We start from the raw sequence: 16,430 nt of genomic DNA on the forward strand, positions 1-16,430 counted from the left end.
GGATTGTTTCCTGTTGCGTGTACCTTAAAATGGGAGCTGTGTGAGCCTACGTGTCCATTCTATGTCGATCCTGAGAATGCCAGCAAATCAGTTATATGGCATAGTTTCTCTCGATGGGCCGTGGCTCTGTCGTAAATGCTGAGCACAGCGCAGAGCTGGGGGAAAGGCCATAAACGTCAGGCCAGCTAGGACACTCTAATGACCTGGTTCTTACTAGAGTGAGATTGTTTTGCTTCTCCATGTTGGCTGCAGCCCCAATGAGCCCCCCCCCCCCCCCCCCCCCCCCGCCCCCTCTGTTTCAAAGCTCGGCTCAGTCAGATATGTTTTTCTTCTTCTTCCCAATCAGAAGCACATATAGTGTTGTGTACACACTGGTGCACATACACGTATCCACACGCAGTTTCGCACGCACGCACATACCACTCCAGTCACATTCGGTGTTCATGTATCTGTCTGTCTCCGGTTCCCCCCACTGTGCACCCGACTTCAGCTCTGCTCCGTACTTGTTAAACCCAGCTCGCTCCTGTAAATGCCAACAGTATAACCCCCTAAGAGATCCTAAGTGTCTAACATGATGTTTGCATTAAGTAGCTTTTTATATAAACGGACTGCTGAGCCTTGGGGGGGGAAAGGTTTAACATGTAAGTGAAGAGGTGGTGGTGCAAACTCTGGGTGACGCAACTTCCCCCAATGCACATTTACAAGGAGACTGACTAGGAGACTAATCATGGATTTCAATGGGGTTTATCATAGGAGGTTAATCTTTGATATTAAGAAGTTGATTCAATTATATAGCAGCTTTAATCTTACTAAACACTTTCCATTGGCCGGGGCAGGTCGGCTTGTGTCAGACAGAAATTGACGACATAGAAAAGCAACATCGGGCAAGCCCTAGAGCTCTTACTAAGACAGAGTAAATAGAATGAGTCAAACAGATGAGTGATGCGATGATGCCTCTCCTATTCCAGTGGAAACTTCTGGAATGAGACAGCAGCTCATCTGTGAGATGTGGTATCCAGCTCCAGAGGGCGAGATCGGGCAAACATCTCTGGGAGAGCAGTCAGCAACATCAGTGTAAAAGCTAAAAAAAAAGACCTAAGTCATGATCTCAAATGAGTTTGGTCAGAAGTCCACAGAACACTAAGATTGAAATAACATCTGACAAACTTCAGAAACATAATCTTCTTATTTAAAGTGGATAGAATTATTTGAGTTTTTTAGTTTTATTGTCACATTCCCTGGATAGGTGCAGTGACATGTTTTGTTTTACAGGGTCAGCCATAGTAGTGCGGCGCCCCTGGAGAAAATTAGGGTTACATGCCTTGCTCAAGGACACATCGACAGTTTTCAACTCGTCAGCACGAACCAGCGACCTTTTGGTTCCTGGCCCAACGCGCTAACCGCTAGGCTACCTGCCGCTCTATATCACTAGGTTAGTTATTCTGGGAGCTGGATGTTGGCAAAATGCAGACAAAAAAATAAGACAGAAAATAAGTTAGAAGTATACATAGGGATATATGAAGAGAGTCTCTAAGAGTCCGTCCCAAATGGCACCCTATTCCCTATTTAGTGCACTACCCACAGGGCTCTGGTCAAACGTAGAGTACAATAGAGGGTGCCATTTGGGACAAAGCCAGTCTCTTCCTCTAGGTCCTAGACAGGTAGGAGAGCGAAGACAATCTACAGCATTAAGGCGGGAGAAAAGGCAGAAGAAGCCCATCGTGGGAAATTGCATGTCCTTATCAAATTGTGGCATCTCTCCCCTACAATATTAACCATCCCAACAGCGGCCTCTCATTTCAAATCTAATTGAAGTCTGTGTAAATAACCTAAAGCGTACCGGGTAATCACAGCACTGGCACGGAGCCTACAAACTTTATTAACATCCCAGACCATGTCTCAAATGGCACCCCATTCCCTACGTAGTGCACCATATAGGGAACAGGGTACAATTTGGGATGCAACCCATGTGTTGGGCTGGGCTCTCAGTCGGTTCCTAGTCCCAGTTCAACCATGCTGGTGGGTTAACCTGGACAGGGAACCACCGTCACCCCACGTCCCAGTACTACTCCACTTCCTCCCGGCATATGGTCTACTAGTATGTCTGGGATATGATTAGTGTATTACAGTGAGGACTAAATGAGAGGCACTGACACCTGTATACCTCAAAGTTACTGGCTAGTGTGTGTGTGTGTGTGTGTGTGTGTGTGTGTGTGTGTGTGTGTGTGTGTGTAAGAGAGAGAAGATATTTGTGCATCTGCCTGAATTAATACCATTTTCAATATTCCATCTTTAAGTATGTTATGTGTCTGAGGTCTTGCCATTGGACTCTCAACGAGTAAAACTGGTCGAAGTCAAAAAAACAGTATCCACATTGCGAGACTGCAAGCAATGCGAGATTGCATTTGAATTCGTGAAATAAATAAAACAATCTTCACTGTAAGAAGCGAAAAGAAACTGGGCAGCACGTTAATTCAAACATGCTCTCTTGGAGCAGAATGTTGTTTTAGTTTTCCTCGGAGACCTGTAACCCGTTTTGATTGAATAGGGCCTGTTGTCTTTACACAGCCTCATCGGTTGGATTGGCGCTTTGGCACGGACCACGTTGTAGCCTTGGTGTGGTGTCAAACAAGTTGTCAAAGTGAACCCTGTTCTTAAATTGGAGAGAACAACAAAGTAATCCAAAACCTTTGCCCCAAACACATGTTGACAGGCGGACAAAACAGAGACGAATGCCTCATAACTGCACAATACCGTAAAGCAGGCAAGCAATGTACAGAATTAAAACGTAGGCCATTTTGTCTTACTCTATGACGCAATCACTCGGTACGTTTCAAATGTTCCTAAATATTAGGAGATGATATAGACACATCTGTATCTTGAAAAACGCTTAACACACAGCACTCTTCTGAACGTACAAGTCAAATGTAGCGAGGGACAGTAATACAATTTGTCTTTCTTCGGTTTATGATGGACGACAGCCCACATCGTTCACGAGCATTGCGAAAGAAGCAAAGTGTTTTTTCTCTAAACAAACTTAATTCAGTGCTTGCTCATGTGCGGTTATTAGTCCAGGCAGGGGAAAGCTTGGGAGTGTCATTTAATATTGCAGCAAGGCTGGATTGGATTACCCAGGACTAGAGAATAACTAATTCTTCCAGAACGCTGGGCTTTTATTAACGAGCAGTAATAAAATATATAAACTGCACTATTAGACTTTATAATGTCTTTCATAGTCCTCTGGGGCCGAGCCAGCCAATCGCGTCGTCCGCTCAGTGGGCACTGCCCCATGGCAGCTTCCTGGCACAGACGCACAGTGAACAACAGAGAGGATAAAACTGAGCCTTTTGGCTGATTTCTCCCCTTCGCTAATGAAGGCATAAAACAGCTCTGCAAGCATCATGTTTGCCCGTTCTGTTTTTGACCACTCAGATGAAGCCAATGGCTGATTGGCTTGGTGATTAGTCGGTGACATGCCCAGCCTTGTAAAAGCTAGGGCCGTTGGTTTCAGACACTATCCACAAGAGACTGTGCACTGTTATTGTACTGTACATTGGAAGGGAGAGCGAGTTGCTGCTGCAATAAGGTTTGGCCTCAAAAGCTACATTTGCTTGTCGTAAAACTTGCTCATACCAGTAACTACAGGTAAATACCAGCTTAGATATAAGGCATATTCTGGAGCACAAGAGGAGCACTTAGCCACATCTTCAATAGGAGAGAACTAAGCTGACCCACCAACTCAGCGAGGTACTTTTTTTTGTTTATCAGCCTGGCCCCGGGGAGGAGGAGGTCAAGGGTCAAGTGAAACAAGGCCCTGATGACCGCATCTCCGTCGGCCTTTGGACCCATCCATCTTCCTTGGGCCTCTGCTAGCACAGCCTATCGAACTGCCGTCCAGAGCCGAGCTGATTTTTTTTCTTCTCTCTCCCCTCTTTGATGAAGCAAGGCAGAGGTGAGCCAAGAACAGCAAGTGCCACAGCCGAGATGTAAATCAAAAAACCACCCGTGCGCTAAAGTCATACACGGAAAGGTCTGGGAGACGCAGTCGCTGTCGTCTGAAAATGCATGAGTAATACAGGCTCTACGGACATGTGGTTAGCTAAAGGCATATAATGCCTCCCCTGGCACAGAGGGAGAAAGAGAGAGGAGATGGAGAGAGAGAATCATCTCAGCTAAGAGTCAGTGAAAGAGTTCAGGCAAAACAATCAGATCCATTTCACACGGAGGAATTTAATCCGCCATATCAAGACAAAAAAAAATTAAAAGGAGGAACGTGTGATGAAACTTTATGAGTGATTCTCAAGGCAAAGTTCATGCTAAAAATACATGTTATGATGACATATCTGAGCCAGTGCTGTTTTTTCCTTCGATTAAACCAAGGTCCAACGCGCAATTCCTCTGGTATTCCGAAGAGATTTCGACACTCATTCAAAGCAGATCAGATTTTTGCAGAATGACTGCTGGGGCTACATTGGCAGAGTGCTCTGGCTCTGGAAAGTCAGGATGCCTTTGGTTAGTGTGACATGCCAGTCATACCACACTAATGTAATCACTTTGAGGAGAGGATTCACCAAGAGACAATACATACTGTACTAGTTTACTCACAGAACAGCGAAACAAGTGGAAAAACCTTCTTGGTGAGAGAACTGCTGCCATTTGAGAAGGAAACGGTGCAGTAAAAACTGTTTCACACTACATCTTCAGCACAGAACTGTATTACTCCCCCCCCCCCCCCACCCCCAAGTCATATCTGATGATGTGAGTTGGTGCATGTGTGTTTGTCCGTGTGTGTGCGCACGGTGTGTGCGTGTGTGTGCTCGCTCACATACGTGTGTTTGTGCGCCGATGGTTGTGTCACAGTTGCTTTTTCAGAGGACACTCAAAAGGAAATGCTCTGTCACTACATAACCTCACACCAATAAACATCGCAGGGTCTTTAAAACAACCTCAGCAAAGCTGATGCAACACCAGTTATCTAGTTCCATCTCCAATCAAGCTCTTATTTCCACAAAACGCAATGAGTATTCCTGGGACACCTTTGTGTGACTGAAGAGATTCAACCCACTCTACTGCCAAAATCAGGGTGTTCTTCCTCTCTCTCTCTGTCTTCTCTCTCTCACTCTCTGTCTATGTCTCTCTCGTATGCTCTCTCTCTATTTTCTCTTCCCTCGCTCTCTCTATATCTCTTCCCTCTCTCTCTCTCTGTGTGTCTCTCTCTCTATCTATATCTCTTCCCTCGCTCTCTCTCTGTCTTCTCTCTCTATATCTCTTCCTCTCTCTCTGTCTTCTCTCTCTATATCTCTTCCTCTCTCTCTCTGTCTTCTCTCTCTATATCTCTTCCTCTCTCTCTCTGTCTTCTCTCTCTCACTCTCTGTCTGTCTGTGTCTCTCTCGTACGCTCTCTCTCTATTTTCTCTTCCCTCGCTCTCTCTATATCTCTTCCCTCTCTCTCTCTCTGTGTGTCTCTCTCTCTATATCTCTTCCCTCGCTCTCTCTGTCTCTCTCGTACGCTCTCTCTCTATTTTCTCTTCCCTCGCTCTCTCTATATCTCTTCCCTCTCTCTCTCTCTCTGTGTCTCTCTCTCTATATCTCTTCCCTCTCTCTCTCTCTGTCTCTCTCGTACGCTCTCTCTCTATTTTCTCTTCCCTCGCTCTCTCTATATCTCTTCCCTCTCTCTCTCTCTCTCTGTGTGTCTCTCTCTCTATATCTCTTCCCTCTCTCTCTCTCTCTATATCTCTCTCTCTCTCTGTGCCTCTCTCTATTATATCTTCCCTCTCTCTATTATCTCTTCCCTCTCTCTCTCTTATCTCTTCCCTCTCTATTATCTCTTCCCTCTCTCTATTATCTCTTCCCCCTCTGTCTCTGTGTCTCTCTCTCTCTATTATCTCTTCCATCTCTCTCTCTATCTCTTCCCTCTCTCTCTCTGTGTGTGTGTGTGTCTCTCTCTAGTATATCTTCCCTCTCTCTCTCTCTGTGTGTGTGTGTCTCTCTCTCTTATCTCTTCCCCCTCTCTTTCTCTCTCTTTCTCTCTCTCTCTCTATTATCTCTTCCCCCTCTCTCTCTCTCTCTCTGTCTTTCTCTCTCTCTCTCTCTGTCTCTCTCTCTCTCTCTCTGATGACTAAGGAAGTGCTTTCATCCCATCAGTGAACATTCCCTACTCTCCTTTTCTCAGGTCTGACTTCAGGTTTTTACTGGAATACCGCAACAGAGCCATCATCAACCCTGGCTTTATGAATCAATGGAACATACTGCAAACATTACACACCTCCGTCCCAACGTCCAAGGAAGCACCATCCCATTTACCCATGCCTCATGGCTGAGGTCATGTGACTCACACACTGTGAGAGACGTGGGCTGACGTTGGGACTCCTGGCAAAAGGAGTCAGTGGTGTTTGTGTGTGGGTGGGGGATAAGTGTGTGTGTGCACAACAACACTTGGGTGGCGTTCCAACTGGTACCTATTCCCTTTACAGTGCACTTCTTTTGACCAAAGCACCTATTGCAAACATTTTGAAAAAGTGCACTATATAGGGAATAGGGTGCCATTTGAGAAACAACCTTGGTGTTTGTATGCAAGCATCTTACATTGGAGTCCAGCACAGAGAACAGAAGATGGAAACAAGATGGTAAAGAACAGGAGCACTGGTCTATGACACAGTAGCAACTAAAAGCATGGGGAATAATGTTTGACTGTTTCCCATAAACACTCAGATTATCACTCCTCAATCAGAGGGCCACAAACGTCTGCTAAGGAAAACACAGGTAACTAAGTCAGTTATGGGGAATTCAACATGGGTGCCAATGCCACTTCATGAAGAGTTGTGGTGTGTGTGTGTGTGTGTGTAATGTTATAGCTGCCTCACACTCCAAAGTCGATTACTCATCTTTTCACGAGCTGAATCAACAGACAGACCGGTGCATTTATCTGAGAAAGCGTAGGATTCCAGCACTCTGCTCTAATTAAAACATTTTCCTCAAATAAGCTCATAACCTGCGTCCCAAACGGCACCCTATTCCCTATATAGTGCACTACTTTTGACCAGGACCCAAGAGGCTCTAGTCCGAATTAGGAACTAGTGTTAGGCGAATGGGAAAAATCTAGAGTTTTTTTAGATGAGTTCCACGTCTTACAAAACCGATCTGTTGCGTATGAGTGACGCCATCTGACTTGAGACAATGCCGTATGTCATGTAAAAAATTATTCCCAGCGTAAAATGGTTCCGGATCGTTCTGGTTGTGTTGTGATTGTGACTTCATGTTGTAAAATTTCTCACTGCGGATGTTTCTTTCACATCCTTCCTCGAACCTCGACACCGTATACCTTCGGCATGGAAATTCCCTATTCACTTCCATACATTTTTTTTGCCCGGTACCTGGTTACCTTCAGACCAGTCCGTGACACTTTTGGGGGACAGAGGAAAACGAAGAACACCGTGCTTGTGAGAGTCTCAGCTATTATATTGTAGCCAAAACCACTCAGATGCTACAGACATCAATTGTGGGGGTCGCAGAGCAAAAAGGAAGCCTTTCGGATGTTAAAGACGTTTTTGTGAGAAGACCGATTTTCGGGCTGTCTCCTGGTCTGACAAACACCGCTATAGTTCTGCCACCTTCCACCGCAGAAGGCTGATATCAGTGGATGTGGTGGCTTGAGACGCAGCCCCATGCAGAAAACAAGACATCTCTAGCTTTAAAAAAAAAAAAAATTTGACAGGGATTTTTTTAATTATTGTGCCAATTAGATTACCGCTCGGACCCGAACTGTCACATAATGGGGATTTAGTCAGAGACACTGAGATATGATTGGTGTGTTGAATTTCTGATGTGTTCCATATGGAATTATCCATATGGGCTCTCGAGGGGAGACCCAGAGTGAGAGTCAGTGAGATAGAGCCAGAGCTGAACGGGTTTGAATCAATAGTGACTCCTTCCTCCACACTAGCAGAATGGACCGGCCCAGCAGCCAGAGATAATAACAAATATGGCTTAGACTAAAGGCCTTATTTCATCAGAACCGCTAAGTGGGATTGGGGATATTCAAAGAAAAGTGTGTTGTTATGCCATAAGAAATGTTTGAAGTGAAATGAGATGGATATATTATCTTCTTTTTGTGCAGCACAATCTTCATTCTAATCCCCAAACTTCAGTTACCATTTTTTTTCCAATAACTAGGTCCCTTAAAGTCCAACCCTAGTTGTTGAGACTTTTGGAAAATGAATTGCAATCAAATAGTGATGATGATGTTAAATGTTCAAATTGAAACATATATTATAGTCGCAGGGAGAAAAAAGATTTGCATTGAGATCTGTATACTTTGTTGGTCTATGGAATCCTGATGTACTGTCTACAGAACCTTCGATAGGAATTTCAGGGAAGCAGGCCAGGTATTGCTTCAGTTACGGTAGTGTACTCAGTCAGTGGCAATACCCTTAAGAAAGGAAACAGCAGTTAATTTGCAGTGTAGCCTACCTTGGGGCTACTGCACTATACATATCAGTGCCCACCAGCAAATACAATATTATCTAGCATAGACAAATGGCTTCCTCGCGATCATGTTTTTTAAGCTTGTATTTTTTTATTTAATTTGATACCTTATTAAAGTTTCTCCTGGCTTGGCCAATGTTGCCGGAGATTCTATGGCTTTGTCCCAAATCTCAGCCTACTCCCTAAATTACTGAAAATCACTCCGCTCTCAGTAGCTATTACGCACTGGCTACTATGGCAAATTATGCTCGATTAACTGAGCAAATGTACTCCAGCTAGCAGCCTTGTGCTAACTGGTTTGAATGGCCATACGTTAGCTAGTTTTCCAGCTTGTTGATGAAGTTGTAAAGTTATGGGACTGTTCTCAGAATTCCGCATGTATCTGACTCTGACAGCTGGTACTGTCCCTCACTACTTTGTAACATTTGGCCAACACGATAACGTCGCAGAGAAGAGTCAGCTGTGCTGTAGAACTCAGCGCACTAATCACGGCAGAACAGATATCATGAAAACTAATTTGTGCATTAGCTAGAACTTCACTACAAGTTAGCTAGCTAGCTAGAGGGAGTATTCAGGATTAAGTGTATGAACTGACGTTGTTAGCATCCCTGCCTTTCAATTCATATTGATTGATTTGAGATTGGTTCAGCCAGCAAGCAGAAATATTGATTCTACCACTACAAATAATCTTACCTAGATGTATAATTATGTAATGAAGACTTGTCAATATTAGCTACAGGTTTATTGTTTTTGGTAAGATGAACTGACTTTTTGAGGACGAAAGGGGGTTCAGTGGACAATGTCACCTCGGTAACATCTTTCAATGTTAGGACAGCATATTGTAGCCAAACTTCTTTTTAGCTATCCCATGAGTTTGCGAGTTCAGACATTTCAGTGCAGATCAAATCAAATCAAAATGTACTAGTTACATCTGCCGAATACACCACGTGTACTGTAGACCTTACAGTGAAATGCTTACTTACAAGCCCTTAACCAACAATGCAGTTAAGAAAAATAAGTGTTAAGAAAGTATTTACTAAAATAAACTGAAGTAAAAAATAAATTAATTAAAAAGAAGAAAATAGCAAAATCACAAATAATTAAAGAGCAACAATAAAATAACAGTAAAGAGGCAATATACAGAGGGTACCGGTACAGAGTCAATGTGCGGAGGCACAGGTTAGTTTAGGTAATTGTGGCAATACGTACATGCAGGTAGAGGTAAAGTGACTATGTCTTATTGCTTTGGGGTAGAAGCTGTTAAGAAGCCTTTTGGGCCTAGACTTGGTGTTCCGGTACCGGTTGCCATGCAGTAGCAGAGAGAACATTCTATGACTAGGGTGGCTGGAGTCTTTGGCAATTTTTAGGGTCTTCTCTGACACCGCCGGGTATAGAGATCCTGGTTGGCAGGTGGCTTGGCCCCAGTAATGTACTGGGCGGTACGCACTACCCTCTGTAGTGCCTTGCGGTCGGAGGCCGAGCAATTGCCATACCAGACGGTGATGCAAACAGTCAGGATGCTCTCGATGGTGCAGTTGTATAACTTTTTGAGGATCTGAGGACTCATGCCAAAAAAAGGGCTCTGACCTCCTCCCTATAGGATATCTCATCGTTGTCGGTGATCAGGCCTACCACTGTTGTGTCGTCGGCAAACTTAATGATGGTGTTGAGTCGTGCTTGGCCATGCAGTCATGGATAAACAGGGAGTACAGGAGGGTACGGAGTACACACCCCTGTGGGGCTCCCGTGTTGAGGATCAGCGTGGCAGATGTGTTGTTACCTACCCTTACCACCTGGGGGCAGCCCATCAGGAAGTCCAGAATCCAGTTGCAGAGGGAGGTGTTTAGTCCCAGGGTCCTTAACTTAGTGATGAGCTTTGAGGGCTCTATGGTGTTAAACGCTGAGCTGTAGTCAATGAATAGCATTCTCACGTAGGTGTTCCTTTTGTCCAGGTGGGGAGTGCAATGGAGATTGCGTCATGTGTGGATCTGTTGGGACAGTATGCAAAATTGGAGTGGGTCTAGGGTTTCTGGGATAATGGTGTTGATGTGAGCCATGACCAGCCTTTCAAAGCACTTCATGGCTACAGACGTGGCTGTGCTTCACTTTGTAGTTCGTAATAGTTTACAAGCCCTGCCACATCTGACGAGCGTCAGAGCCGGTGTAGTCGGATTCAATGTTAGACCTGTATTGACGCTTTGCCTGTTTGATGGTTCATCGGAGGGCATTACGGGATGTCTTATAAGCGTCCGGGTTAGAGTCCCGCTCCTTGAAAGCGGCAGATCTACCCTTTAGCTCAGTGCAGATGTAGCCTGTATTCCATGGTTTCTGGTTGGGGTATGTACGTACGGTCATTGTTTTGACGACATCATCGATGCACTTATTGATGAAGTCAGTGACTGATGTGGTGTACTCCTCAATGCCATCAGAAGAATCCCGGAACATATTCCAGTCTGTGCTAGCAAAACAGTCCTGTAGCTTAGCATCTGTGTCATCTGACCACTTCTGTATTGGGCGAGTCACTGGTACTTCCTGTTTTAGTTTTTTCTTGTAAGCAGGAATCAGGATAGTATTATTGTCAGATTTGCGAAATGAACAGCGAGGGAGAGCTTTGTACACGTCTCTGTGTGTGGAGTAAAGGTGGTCTAGAGTTTGTTTTCCTCTGGTTGCACATGTAACATGCTGGTAGAAATTAGGTAAAATGGATGTAAGTTTCCCTGCATTAAAGTCCCCGGCCACTAGGGGTGCCACCTATGGATGAGCATTTTCTAGTTTGTTTATGGCCTTATACAGCTTGTTGAGTGCGGTCTTAATGCCAGCATCGGCTTGTGGAGGTAAATAGACAGCTACGAAAAACTATAGATGAAAACACTCTTGGTAAATAGTGTGGTTTACAGCTTATACTCTACCTCAGGCGAGCAAAACCTCAACACTTCCTTAATATTCGATTTTGTGCACCAGCTGTTATTGTCAAATAGACACAGACTACCACCCCTTGTCGTACCGGAGGCAGCTGTTCTATCTTGCTGATGGACTGAAAACCCAGCCAGCTGTATGCTATACATGTCATCATTCAGCCACGACTCGGTGAAACATAAGATATTACAGTTTTTAATGTCCGGTTGGTAGGAGAGTCTTGATCGGAACTCATCCACTTTATTATCCAATGATTGCACGTTGGCTAATAGGACGGATGGTAGAGGCAGATTTCCCCCTCGCCGTCAGGATCCTTACAAGGCACCCCAACCTATGTCCCCTATACCTCTCTCTCTTCTTCATGCAAATGACGGGGATTTGGGCCTTGTCCGGTGTCTGAAGTAAATCCTTCGCATCCGACTCTTTCTTATATCTCTCAAACATAGGACAGACACTTCAAAACATACTTACATTTGATTATCTGTTTTTACATGTATGAATCTGTTATTCAACGTGTTTCTATGGGCTAATAACATTAAGTCCAAATTCAATGTTTCATCAAATCATTTGTATATATTTTTGGGGGGATACCTACAGGGGTCCTAAAATTCTAAATCAAATAGCTAAATGATCCATGGTATGATCATCATAAAACAATTAAGGCTTCGACATGAGATTAAGGCATGGACATTTATGATGGTTTCGCGTGGTTCGCATTGTTGTCTCTACAACTCTTCTGATGCAGCCCTTTGGCCATATTCTTCTATCATGACATGTAACGTTTCATTTCTTGTATAAAAGACATACAATATTACTAAAGGCAGGGCAGAAAAGTTCACTTTCTCTGATTAAATGTTTGATAAATGTATGCTCTTTACTCTAAAACCATTGTCTCCCCTCCGCACAGAGAGAGGTTCATCATCTGTTGAGTCCAGGCTATCTATGGCATAAATCTAAAATAATGGTCCAACATTCCTATAGTCTCATCCAGAGACAGGCGAATGAAATAAGATTAGGCTGAAATGAAGCACGATACTAAAGCCTGATGAGCTCTATAGATCATTTACATGTACTGTCTATAGATTCAGTACTGTAAAACACACCACAACGTGAGCATAGGGATTAGGGCTGAGGCACTACCTTAAGAAAGAGGCTGAACTCTGCTAAGACTAAAAAAAATATGTGAAACTATTCCACAAAACTTTACCCCAAACAAAGAACTCAATCGTTATTGCTTAGGAACATATTTTTGTCTGCTATAAAAATACCTTTGGACAGCTGAAGCAAGCAAAAAAAATGTATATGTGGGCATGTTTACCTTTCATAAATATTTCTAAATGCACAACACTGAATAATCATCTAAATGTCTTTCAAGAAAATGAAAAAAGGACTATAAATGTATCTCCTGAATATTCATCCACACAGACCATAACTTCATCCACAACATATCTTGCATTCCCACATTCCCACATTCCCACATTCAACAACAAATCCAGTACAAAAGCATCGTAAAGACAATGTCATGATTCATGTTGGTCTGGGACGATGGTGAGGGCACAACGGTGCTCAGCTCAGAGGAGTCAGTCCACATAAATGCTGAGACACATTCAGAGAGACATATGGTTTGTGTTTGGCCAGGAAAAACAATAATCAAATCCTTTGAGCCTCTTTTTGTTAAAGGATGACTGCTAATATAAAAGTGGCTTTTGTATCATCATAATTTAGGATGAGGGAGTAATTAAATCTGCCCTCTCTCTGCTGCACAACAACATAATTTCATATCTTCTCAACAGGATGTAAAGTAGCCTAGGATTTCACACATGAAGTAGACCAGGCTTTCCCCCCACATAATCCAGGTAGGTATACAATGGTGTCTGTCTATATACAATTATGGGCACCCTTGATGAGCAAAAAGTCATACAAATACTAAGCCATATTGTATGAAATGTTTTGTGACAATTATAATATATTATACAAATACAATTGCTCAGATAAAGATTTTGTTAGACCATTCCTCCATACAGAATCTTTCCAGATCCTTGATATCCTTCGTCTGCGCTTATGGACGGCCCTCTTCAAATCAAACCACAGTTTTTCAATGGGGTTCAAGTCCGGAGACTGAGATTACCATTGCAAACTGTTGATTTTGTGGTCAATTAACCTTTTTTGGGGGGGGGGGATTTTGATGTGTGCTTGGGGTTATTGTCTTACTGGAAGATCCACTTGCGGCCAATGTTTGGCCTCTTGGCAGAGGCTACCAGGTCTTTGGCTAGGACGTCCTGGTACTGGGTAAAGTTCATGATGCCATTGACCTTGACAAGGGCCCCATGACCAGTGGAAGCAAAATAGCCCCATAACATCCAAGATCCACCACCATATTAAAATAGTATACTGTATGCATTGGTTGAAGCTCAATGTTAAATTCCAATCTCCCTACTGTCATATCTAAGCCAATATGACACCAATGTCGATGAAAATTAGCAAATCAACTTGATTGGAGGTACACAACACACTCCCAGCCTCTCGTCATGAGCCATCTGGCCGTTACCAAGAACCACATACCGAATTGGGTCATTGGCATTAAGGAAAAAAATAATAATTCTTGCCCTGACCTAGCTGAATATCTAGGCATCAGTAAGGACGAGACTACAGCATCCATAAAGTGACCATTAGACTTGCCACCTTTCGGACTGAATATGTTTGTAGGGGTAACTGTTTTGATTTCTGCCCATTAAGAACCAATGATGTGTTACCTTTTTGTAGAACTTCTGACAATGCTAACATATTTTCAGTTCTAAAATCAGGCCAAAGCCCTTGGGTTGCACAGAAACAGAGCTAGTAGCTCGCTAACACCAGTTGGATGAGTGGCAAGCTACAAGCAAAGGAAGCTAGCTATACTGTACTATGGAAGGTGTTTCACGTGGTTGAAGTTATCTGTATAAACTGTTGGCCTTGAAACTTGCGTGTAATCAGAACACAACCACATAAGCACAAACAAGATAGCGAATGTCCTTAGCCACTATTGCCAGTTAGCTAACCAACTAACATTAGCCAGTAACATTAGCTAGTTAGCTAAAAGCCAACAAGACTGTAAAATTAGCTGTATGGACAGATTGCGATTCACCGGGACAACTCAATGTTGAAAATATCTCCCAGATTCTTCCAAAAAAGCACAGCGAGCTAGCTAGCTAAGTAAAGTTCATAGTCAACACCAAACTTTGGGAAACTGCCACACTGCTAATGTATAATACGGGCATTGCTCATCTCACGTTAACATTAGCTAACGTTACTCCAAACACTAGGCAACCTGGCTTGAATCCTAAGCAACCTGCATACACATTGTTTGAAGTACAATAGATCAACATTGCTACTGTAGTGCTGGAAAACCTTGGTAGAGCATGGGTGGGGTAGGCATTGCAGTGCTTGTGTATTTCCTTTCTTTTTTGGCCTCTGACTAATGGCTACTTCTCACTTAAAACAACATTATTCATGTTTTATTTTACAGTAGGTATGGGATTCTTTTCTGCTTATGCATCCTTATTTCAACAGCAAAGAGTTCTATTTTCATGTCATCCAACAAATGTAAAAAACTGGAGTTTGCTAAACGGCATTGGCACTTGGATTGAAACTGGTGCTATAGTCTGACGATATGAAAATAGAGCTCTTTAGCCACGTACACCAGTGGTGAGTTTGGTGTTGAAATAAGGGTGCATAAGTAGAAAATATATATTTTTTAAATTCAGCATTCAATATAAGATATAGCTCAGTATTTGTATTACTTATTTTATACAGTCTTTTTTCCCTCGTCTTTATCAAAGGCGCCAATCATTTTGGACCTGACTGTATCTATCTGAGCGTTGTTTCAAGACAAGGGTATGAAATGGTCTGAAGACTAGTCACTGCACTCAAGGCCTGTGCATGATTCACAGTCAAAAATAATTTATGATTGAAAAAAATGAGAATATCAAACAAAACAACTGAATTTTTCAGTTCAACAAATTCTAGACTTCTGAGTGATGAAAAGGATAAAAAATATAATTTTATCTTCAAAGCATGACAGAAAGAAAATACAAAATAATACTGTATGTTTGACATAGATTTGAAGCAGACGGTATGCGTGTGTAACTAACGGCAGGGTATCAAACCCAGACCGTCTGCACAACTCACCATCAACATGTTAGCCCACTGAGCTAACGTTTTAGGGGTTAGACATAGGCGCTAACACAAGTATTTAAGTCCCAGACAAGATACTTGCCACATAATACCGCTACATCATGAAGCACTACCTGCATTCATCCCAGTACCAAATATCCAATAATTATTTAAACAATTTAATGTTCGTTAATAAACCTGAGGTTACAAATTAGATTATAGAAAAGCCTTGAGGAATGTTTATTAATCTCAATGATGCTTAAAATTCAAACTATTTTAGGTAATTCACCAAACAAATTACATTTAATCTTAAAATATCTACTATTACATTTACGCTTCAAATTAATATCTTAAAATAAACATGTGCTAATGGGCTACATAAATAATGTTCTATTAAATGTGTCTATTGAAGTTAGTTCGTACCTATCCAATGACAGTATGTTATCTATAACAGCTCAATGAAATGGTATCCACTCATATACTCCAGAGATGTCCGCATCTGTCCACCTCAATCTGTCCTCATACAGAACTTGTTAAATTAAGCACTGTTCCCTAAAGTGAGTGCAGTCACATCTGTTGATGATCCATAGAGGAGAAGTCAAAGTGCTCCATTCTCGGGCTGTCCCTTCACATGTATCACTTCAATCCCTTCACAGGGCTGCGCTGTGTGGCTGAGATGACTTTGATTGTGGTGCTCTTCATGAAATTGGCAAGACTATACATCAGTGACCTCTGCACTTAATTAATGAGGTTGTTATCAACAGTAGAATCCACAACTGCAAACACAGATCTGTCAACTAAATATACAGTGGATCAAAGAGGAAGAGCATTGCACTTATAAAGACTCCATATGTGGCCAACCAGAAACTCTGGCACAAT

At 42.8% G+C, this 16,430-nt stretch overlaps 1 protein-coding gene across 2 annotated transcripts in view; it reads right to left on the bottom strand.

Annotated features, from left to right (window-relative positions):
- LOC110524050 (zinc finger protein GLIS1) overlaps nt 1-16,430 on the bottom strand; it is a 165,682-nt gene that overhangs the window by 148,164 nt on the left and 1,088 nt on the right. The gene's annotated exons all lie outside the window — the stretch shown is intronic.

Source organism: Oncorhynchus mykiss, chromosome 5 (assembly GCF_013265735.2).
Source record: "Oncorhynchus mykiss isolate Arlee chromosome 5, USDA_OmykA_1.1, whole genome shotgun sequence".
Lineage (NCBI taxonomy): Eukaryota > Metazoa > Chordata > Actinopteri > Salmoniformes > Salmonidae > Oncorhynchus > Oncorhynchus mykiss.